Source organism: Echinops telfairi, unplaced genomic scaffold (genome assembly GCF_000313985.2).
Source record: "Echinops telfairi isolate 266 unplaced genomic scaffold, ASM31398v2 ScPeMD7_23;HRSCAF=83, whole genome shotgun sequence".
NCBI lineage: Eukaryota > Metazoa > Chordata > Mammalia > Afrosoricida > Tenrecidae > Echinops > Echinops telfairi.
Genome location: NW_022103920.1, coordinates 40,903,551 through 40,913,261, shown reverse-complemented (window position 1 = coordinate 40,913,261; position 9,711 = coordinate 40,903,551). Strand labels below are relative to the sequence as shown.

Sequence of the window (9,711 nt, the reverse complement as noted above, 5' to 3'; positions counted from 1 at the left end):
CCACATGTTAAAATGCCTTTGCATGGTGAATGAAACACAGGAAAACATATGTCTAGTATTCTGTTTTCAGTCAAGATGTACCTGACACCAGCAATGAGGTCCCTCCTTCCACCTCCTCTTTTGGATCAAGCTTGAATTTCTGACAATTCCCTGTTGATGTGTTTTTGCTGCAACCATTGTTTAATTATTGTTGACAAAAGTTTACTTGCATGTAATATTAATGATATTGTTCAATAATGTTGCATTCGATTGGCTCACTTTTCTTTGGAATGGGCATAACTGGAGCTCTTTCAGTCAGTTAACAAGAACTGTCTCCCACATTTCTTAGTACACGTGAATGAGTACTGTCAGCACTGCAGCTCTTTGTTGAATATCTCAATCGGTATTCTATGCATTGCGGGGAAACTTGCTTTTTGCCTGTGCCCTCAATGCAGCGTAGATGCCTTCCTTTAGTGCCATTACTCCTTCTTCCTTAAATACTTCCTTCTATACCTGATCCTAATTCCTGAAATGGTTGCATGTCAATCCATTTTTTTAATACGGCGACTCTGTATATTATTTCTAGCTTCTTTGATGCTTCCTGTGTCTGCCCATAAAATCCTTCAATATTATAACTCATGGCTGAAATTGTTTCTTCATTTCTTAAAACGCTAAGGATGTTCTTTTAACTGGTTTTCTAACTCCAGGTCTTTGCACATTTTATTATAATACTTTACTTCATCTTTTCCACCCAGCCTTTAAAACCTGTTCAACACTTTCACTTCATCATTTCTTGCATTCATTTTAGCTACTTTAAATTCCAAAGAAAATAATCAGAGGAGCTGTATTATATGAAGAAGAATGCAGTGTCAGAATTGGAGGAAGGCTTATTAACAACTTGCAATGTGCAGATGACACAATTTTGCTTGCTGAAAATGAGGACGACTTGAAATCCTGGTGAAAACCAAGGATTGAGCCTTCAGTATGGATTACAATTCAAGGCAAAGAAGACCAAAATTCTCACAACTGGACCAATAGGTAACGTCATGATAAGTGGAGCAAAGATTGAAGCAGTTAAGGATTTTGTTTTACTTGGATCCACAACCAGTGCTCATGGAAGCAGCAGCCAAGAGATCAAAGGATGCACTGCATTAGGTAAATCTACTGCACAAGAACTTTTTAAAGTGTTTAAAAGTAAGGCGGTTACTTTGAGAACTAAGGTGCACCTGTCCAAGCCATGGTGTTTTCATGGTCACATATGCATGTGAAAGTTAGACAAAGAATAAGGAAGATAGAAGAATCGATGCCTCCAAGTTGTGGTACTGGAGAAGAATATTGAAAGTACCACAGACTGTCAGAAGAACAAACCAAGCTTTCTTGGAAGAAGTACAGCCGGATGGTCTTAGAGCCTAGAATAGTGAGGCGTTGTCTCACATACTCTGGACATGTTGTCAGGAGAGACCAGTCCCTGGAGAAGGACAGCGTGCTTGCTAAAGGAGAGGGGCAGTGCGAGAGAGGAAGGCCCTCCATGACATGGACTGACAGGGGCTGCCACAGTGGGCTTGCACATAGGAACAATGGCGAGGGTGGCACAGGACCAGGCCACGCATGTTTTGCTCTGCTGCTGGGAGTCCCAACTAACTCAGTGGTACCTAATAACAGCCACAAATCCAGAATCTGTCCTGATATCCATTTCGGCCTTGTCTTTCTTTTTTATCTTTTTAGTGACTTTTTGCTCTCTTCAGGTATGGTGTCCTCAGTGTCATCCCACAATTGACCTGGTCTTCAGTGATTAGTGTACTCTGAGTCAAATCTGTTCTCGAGATGGTCTCTAAATTCAGGTGGTATATACTCAAGGTCATACTTTGGCTTTCACTGATTTATGTTAATTTTCTTCAACTTCAGCTTGACCTTGCAGATGAGCAACTGATGGTCTGTTCTATAGTTGACCTCTGACCTTTGAGATTCCGCCTCTTCATTGTTCCTTTCCACAAATGGGGTCAGTTTGATTCCTGTGTATCCCATCCAGCAAGTTCCATGTGAATGTTGCGGTTGTAAGATGACATGCAGTCACCTTGGCTCAGAGCCAGTTTATGTACAACGAAACAAAACACTGCCTGGTCCTTCCGCACTGTCACAGTTGTTATGTCTGAGCCTATTGTTGCAACTACTGTGTCGATCTCACTGAAGGTTTCCTCTATGTTTCCTAGCTCTCTACTTTATTAAGAATGATATCCTTGTCCAGGGATTGGCCTCTCCTGATAACCTATATATAGTTGCCATTTATACTGCTGAAAAGATTTTTTTTCCCAATGTATATGCCATTGGTCCTGAAAAATTCTATCTTGCAATCTTCAGCTTATCTCTATGACCAATGCCATATTTCCAACGTCCTTTCCATCTGTTTCCAACTTACATATTCTAATCATCTGCAATTATCAATACATTTTGATGGCCTGTTTGATAAGCTTCATTCCAAAGAAGTTGGTAGAATTCTTCAATTTTGTCTTCTTTGCCATTAGTGCTTATTATGTAAATGTGAATAATAGTCTGATTAGTTGGTTCCTTGTAGACTTATGGATATTATCCTATCACTGACAGCGTTGTACTACGGGATAGAGCTTGAAATGTCTTTTTGACAATAAATGCAACACCATTCCTCTTGATTTTGTCATTTCCAGCATGGTAGACCACCTGATTGGTTGATTTGAACTGGCCAATACCAATCCACTTCAGCTCACTCATGCCTGGATCTTTGTGCATTCCATTTCATCTTTGGCAACTTGAACTTTTTCTAAATTCATGCTTTGTACCTTCCACATCACAATTATAAGTGAATGTTTGCAGCTGTTTCTTTTCCTTTGGAGTCATACCATGTGAGCAAGTGAAGATTTTTAAAGATGCACTCAAGATTAGCTGCTCCTTTTTTAAGATGCACTCAAGATCAGCAGTTCTTCCTCGGGCTTGTGTTGAACATTTTCCAAACCCCAGGGGTTCGACTTCTGACACACCATCAATGTTCCAATGCTATTCATTAGGTTTTCCCTGGACAAACTTGTCAGGAGTGGCTGACAGGTTTTGCTTCCTAGTTTGTGTTAGCCTGGAAGATCTCTGGAAATCTGTCCACCGTGAGTGAACTGTTATTTCGAATACCAGTGGCACAGTTTCCAGCATCTCAGCAACGTGTCAGCTACCACAATAAGACAAACTGTGCATGAGTGGTAAACAAAATAAGAATCTTGAACAAAAGGGGAAAATGCAGCACAGAATTTCAAAGTCTCAAGGACTCTTGTCTTCCTGAAACAGTTGACCTGAAATATTTTAAAGAAAGCATCCCCCAGAAGTCTTATTAAAACCAAACAATCATTTAGCTCAACTAATAAAACTGTAGCCTTGACCATTATTCTCATTTAATTGCTCTCTGTAAGTGATAACAGCAGCTCAGATAATTAGATAGGAACCTTCGGGGCGGTGAGTTTGTGTTTGTGGGGCAGGGACAACTCAGAAAAGGAGAGGAAGAATGATTGCATAACTCAGAGAATCTTGTCACTGAATAAAACATGTAGAAGAGGTGGCACTGGTATGTTTTGGTGTATGCATTCTCAACAACCACCACAAAATGAAAAAAAAATTTTTATAAGATATTACCGAGGTCCTGGGAAATATGGAAGGCATGGACCACGTCAATCACAGATTAGTGGTGGTGGTGGTGTGGTTATTCTTTTATCAAAACGGGATGTGATGAATGGTACTGAATGGCACATGTAGAAATTGTTGAGCTGATATATGGTCTGCTATCTATATTCTCAACAACAGCAAAATGGAGACGCTTTAAATGATATGTGGGAGCACAGGTTAAACACTGATGGGACCACCATGAGTTAGAATGACTTCAAGGCAACTGGCTGGTTCAAGATCAAGGACGATGATTTAGTTTGTTCCACAGAGCAATGCCCGTGTCCGAGGCACCCTGTGGGGGCTTAATCAGCTACAAAATGAATATGTCAGATACATTTTTTAATGTTTTGAAACTAGCCTGTGTGTCACGGAAGAATTTAAGTCACTTTCACGTTTACTTGTCCTTCTTTTCTAACTGCCAGACCAGTGTTCAGTAAGATGGTTGAGGAGTCTGGAGAGTTTTGTTTTTTTCTCAAATGTGCCGGTTTCAATGGAAGTTGTGTACAAGATATTTCACTCTTGCATCTTCTCAAGTGATTCTTCCATGTATTTGCCCTTTTCCTTTCCTACTTGGCGAGATTTGGCTTTCCGTTCCAGGATCTGTTTGCGGTCTTTGTCCAGTCTTAAACTCGTAATAACCACCTTGCTGGGGTGAATGCCCACATGCACAGTGGTGCCGTTAGCTTTATCTGGCTGCACCCACTCAGTGTAATGATGTTTTTCTTCCGGTACACCTGGACCACTTTGCCAATCTGCTGACCTTTGTAGTGTCCTCACACAACCTGAACTTCATCATCCTTGCAGATCGGCATGGACCGAACACTGTATTTCTGTCTCAGTTCCTTGGAAAGAGGGGAAGACATAATCTTCCTGCGAACGTGGGAAGGCCCATTGAAATGCCTTTTCCGGGTTTTGCCCCGGTCCGAAGTCACAAAGGGATTGAACTTCATTTTGGCTCTCCCAGTTCCGTAAGTTTCCAAGTCTGGAAGCTTTGAAGGCCTGTGACACTTTCTCTTTTAATTTTAATTTTTTCCTTTTTTGTGGTTGGAAATAGTCTTTATTTTGTAAACATCTGTGTTCAGAATAGATAAACCCTGCTCATAATTCATATAATAGACCTGAGACACAGTACCCCAAGTTCACCCATCACGGGGAAATGGTGGGGCTGAGGAGCGGTGGGCCTGGATTTTAATTTTAAATTTTACCCATTTTTATTATTATTACTTTTCCCCTTGTGTTTGTAGAATGTGACACATACAAATAAAACATACCATAAGTGGCTGCACAGGTCGTCTCGTATAAATAGTGACAGGATCTCAATAAACACACCCCACACACATGGTTACTTGTTTCTTTTCCTTCCCCATCCACCCTCTAAATCATCCCTCCCTCCACCCCTTCATTCTGTCAAAGTCTTTAAGCTCTTTTCTTTTGCTGTGAAACTGTATTTTTTCCTTTCTCCCTTTTTAATAATGGTGTCATGAAATATGCAACTGACTAATTTTGCTGAGCACAGTGTCCTCTGATTTTGTTCAAGCCATGCGGTGTTTGACAGGCTCTCACTGCTCCTGAAGGATGCACGCTACTCCATCGTGTGCATGTCCCGGATTACTCTATCCATTCCTCCACCGATGGGGCTGCTATTATAGAAATTGCTGTTCATGGTTGTTGTTTTTGATTTCTTTAGGGTATATACCAAGTAGAGAGGTTGCAGGATCATAGGTATTTGTATTTGCATTTGTTTAAGGAAGCATCACATGGTTCCATACTTTTTTTTTTAGGTGAAACTTTACACAGCAAATTAGGTTCTCCTTAAACAATTTTTAAGGAGCGCTGATGATACCAAGGTTTAGGCATAGGGTTTCTAACAGTGGTTTAAATCCCCCAGGTGCTCCTTGGGAGAAAGATGAGCAATCTATTCCCATAAAGATTCACAATCCCAGAAACCTTACAGAGGGTCATTCTGAGTCACAACCAACTCAATGACCATGGGCTTTTAACCATTTTCATAGAAATTTTTCTGTCCATTGGTTGCAATGCTTCTATTGTGTCAAGCACTCCTGTTACTTCTCTCCTGTTGGTTCTGTTTCTAGGGATCCTCCCCCTCCTGGGCATCTCACCTTTGCTTTAGGTAAATGTTGACCGTTCAATCTCATATACTTCCTTGTTTAAGGGAGCATGGTACGCACGGGTGTGCCTGTTGATCTTAGTAGTCACTCTATTATTGGACTGAAAGGGGACCTGCAGAAATAGCTTCAATTTCATATTCAAAGTTTAGCCTTGGGAGTTCTGCTGGTTTCAATCAGTGCGGGAGACTGGCTTTTTTTTTTTTTTTTTTAAGGAATTTGAGTTTTGGTCTACAGTTTTCTTCTCTTCAATTGTAGCCCTGCTATTGGTAGCTGGGCACCACCTAGTTCTAGTCTCAGGTTAGAAGTGTCTGTGGTTGGTGTGAACTAATAGTCTCACGGATTACGTTCTTCTTAGGGCCTTTAATTTCCCTATTTCTCTTTCGCTCCATACAAATATTGACCAATAGTTGTAACTTAGATGGCCATTCGCAAGCTTTTAAGACCCCAGACACTACTCACCAAGTAGGGTGTAGGACGTTATCCTGGTGAGGTAGTTTATGCCAATTGATAAAGTTGTCCTTCGAGACGATTTTGAGTTAAAAGGTTCCAAGCCTTTTAATCCTGTGAACCAATCTCTGGTGTTATTTGATGATGTCATGTTATTTGATGATGTCATGGAAGTCTCCACAACTGCACCTCCTCTGTGGGTTGTCGAAAATGCAGATTCAAGCAGCACATGCAAACTTACATACACATATACCTACAGATACCCTTAACCATACGGGGACACTGACTCGCACATGCCTTTCTATCAGATGTATGCTTCGTATCTAGCCACATAACCATGCACATTTGGGCTTGCTTTTGCTGTTGTTGCGAAATTGTATGTGTGACGGTATTTATCAAAATTTCCTTTTCCTCCTGTATGCCTTAAAGAATCTTGATTTATCATGCTCAAGTTGTGCTGACCTCACCCATAGTTAGTCTTGCCTTGTCCATCATCAAGAGACGCAGGGGGTCTACTCTCTAGGAAATAACTCCCCTTCCTCTCCCTCGATGGATAAGCAGTCACTAAAGAACTTTGCTTTCTTTGTTTAAATCTATTTCTGACTTTTTAGGACCGTGGGCAACACAATATTTGTCTTTTTGTGGTTGGCTTATTTCACTCAGCAGAATATCCTCCAGATTTATGCATGTAGTAGGATGTTTAACAGAGTCTTCAATATTCCTTTTCACTTGCCTAGCATTGCATTGTAGGTATGTACCAGTTTATTTATCCATCCATTTATTGATGGGTGGTTGGATTGTTTCCATTTTTTTTTCTATTATAATACTGCAATGAACATAGGTCATATATCTATTTGTGTCACTACTCTTATGACTCAGAGCTGTATATCTAGGACTGGGATTACTGGATCATAAGGTATTGCTATTTCTAGCCTTTGGAGAAGGTACCATACTGTTTCCCATAGTGGTTTACCATTTTACAATCTCACAAACAATGTATAAGAATTCAATCTCTTCCTTTCCCCCCCACCCCCCACCCCCAACACTCACCCCCACCCTACCCACCCCCTACAGCCTGACCAGCATTTATTACTTTCTGGGTTTTTATATCACTGCCATCTTTGCAGATGTGAGATAGTATCCCATTGTCGCCTTGATTTGCATCTCTCTAATGACTAACGACTGTTAGCATCTTTTCATGTAGTTGTTGGCCCCTGAATGTCTCTTTGGTGAAGTATCTGCCCACATCTTTTGCTCATTTTTTCACTGACTTGTTTATCTTTCTGTTGCTGCATTGTTCAAGTTTCCCATGTATTTTAGAGATTAGACTCATGTCTTTGCCAAAGATTTGTTTCACCGTGTGTATGTTTTTTTTTTTTGTCTCTTGGCAACATCTTTTGATGAGCATGGTTGTTCAATTTTTAGGGAGTCTCAACTATCTACTTTGCCTTCTACAGTTCATGCATTTTTAGTTGTGTTTGATTGGCTGTTCATGCCAAAGATTAGACCCCCACCCCCACCCGTTTGGCCCCTATGCTATTGTCTTAGCTAATGCTGCTGTAACCAAATTACCACAAGCAGATGGCTTTAGCAAACAGAAATTTCTGCTCTCAAAGTTTAGGAGCCTAGAAGTCCAAATGGAAAGCATCAGCACTAGGAAAAGGTATTCTCTCTCAATCTCCTGGTTCCAGGACTTCCCAGGCGAGGAGTTTAGGGCAAAGAATATGCTTGGCACCCAGCCCTTCTCTCTTGGTGGTAGTATGTCTCTGTCTCTCGTCTCCATTCTCTCCTTTTATCTCTTGTAAGATAAAAAGGTAAGGCAAGCACCTAATATTGGATCCAGACTCTGACCTGCCCGAGGGTGTTGCATCCTGACCTTACACTTACATCAGGTCAGTGACATCAGATCACCAAATTGGGGGCTGGGGGTGGTAGTGGGGGTAGGTGGTAATGATATAATATTGAGGGTAATGACCTAGTCTGTGTAACATATTTTTGGAGGGCACAATTCAATCCATAACTGTTATCATCTAGAAACTTCATTATTTTAGTTTTAACTTTTAGCCTGTGGGCCATTTTAAATTTGGTTTTGTGAATGGGATGGAGTATGGATCTGGTTGATTTGGCTATTCAGTTTGGCCAGCACCCTTGGCTAAAGAGACTGGTTCTTCTCCATTGACTGGGTTCAACCCCTGGTTAAAGATCTGCTGTCTCTACTCGGGTAGGCTTATGTCTGGGTTCTCAATTCCATTTCCATTGCTATGTACCTTCCTCGTACCATCGCCAGGCTTTGCTTGGATTCCTGTGGCTGGAGAGTTAAGTTTTGAGATCAGGAAGGGCGAGGCCTACTCTTTTGTGCTTCATTGTTGCTTTCTCTGCTCAGGGCCTCCTTCCCTTCCGTATAAGGCTGGAGATTACTTTTCCCTTTTCATTAAAGTATGTTATTGGGATTTGGTTCAGAAGTGTTTTAGATAGATAGATAGATAGATAGATAGATAGATAGATAGATAGATAGATAGATAGATAGAAAAATAGATAAATTTTTCCTTTTCATTAAAGTATGTTATTGGGATTTGGTTCATATATCTTTGGGTAATATTGACACTCTCACAATCCAAGATCATGGAATGTTATTCCACTTATGAATATGTAGCTCTCTTCATTTTTTGCAATAGGCTTTTATCACTTTCTTGGTAATAGTCTTTAATGTCCCTGATTAGGTTCATTCCTAGGGATTTGATCCTTCTGGAGCTATTGAAAATGGTACAGTTTTCCTGGTTTCCTTTTCAACGTCTTCCTTGTGAGTGTAGAGGAGCCCAGTTGATTTTTGTGTGTTGGCTGTGTATCCTACCACTTGCTGAATTCTGAGTTATAGTCAATTAACGTGGACCATTTAGCCATTATTCCTTACATGATATATTAGAATTCTAGTTGTGGCTATAGTCCCACGTTGGAGGACAATCTCGAATAAGGATCAGGACAAGGATGGGATTGAGACCTGGCCTTAGTAAAGGTATGAATTGGCCCACACTCTTCGCTTCCTTGGGGACATCTTTCGGATTCTACCTTAAAAGCAGGAGTGAACCAGGCTGCACTGTTGGCTTTGCATAGAATCAAGATACCCTGATGGGGCTTTTGAACATTTTTGGCTTCTGGCTCTGGACTCTTCATTTGATTGGCTTCCACCTGACCTTCAGATTTTAGACTGAACAACATCCACCACCTAGTGAGACATTTCCTCAAAGTTTTGTGCATTTATATGTGTCGTTGCAGCAAATTGCTGAACTCCAGGACCAGTAGTCAAGGAAGGACTGGTAGGGAAATACAGCAAAGCAATATCTTGGAAGAGTTGAACATTTGGGGTGAACTTCAATCTCCAACTCCTTAGAACTAGTCTGGCACTAATTCTTACTAAAGAAATTATCACCACATGTCCTACTAGTCCTAGTTACTTTCTTGCCGGGTCTCTGGGATTTTC

General features: G+C 40.9%; 1 pseudogene; it reads right to left on the bottom strand.

Moving 5' to 3' along the window:
- Positions 1–4,170: 4,170 nt before the first annotated feature.
- On the bottom strand, positions 4,171–4,607 carry LOC101651454 (annotated as a pseudogene).
- Positions 4,608–9,711: the final 5,104 nt, after the last annotated feature.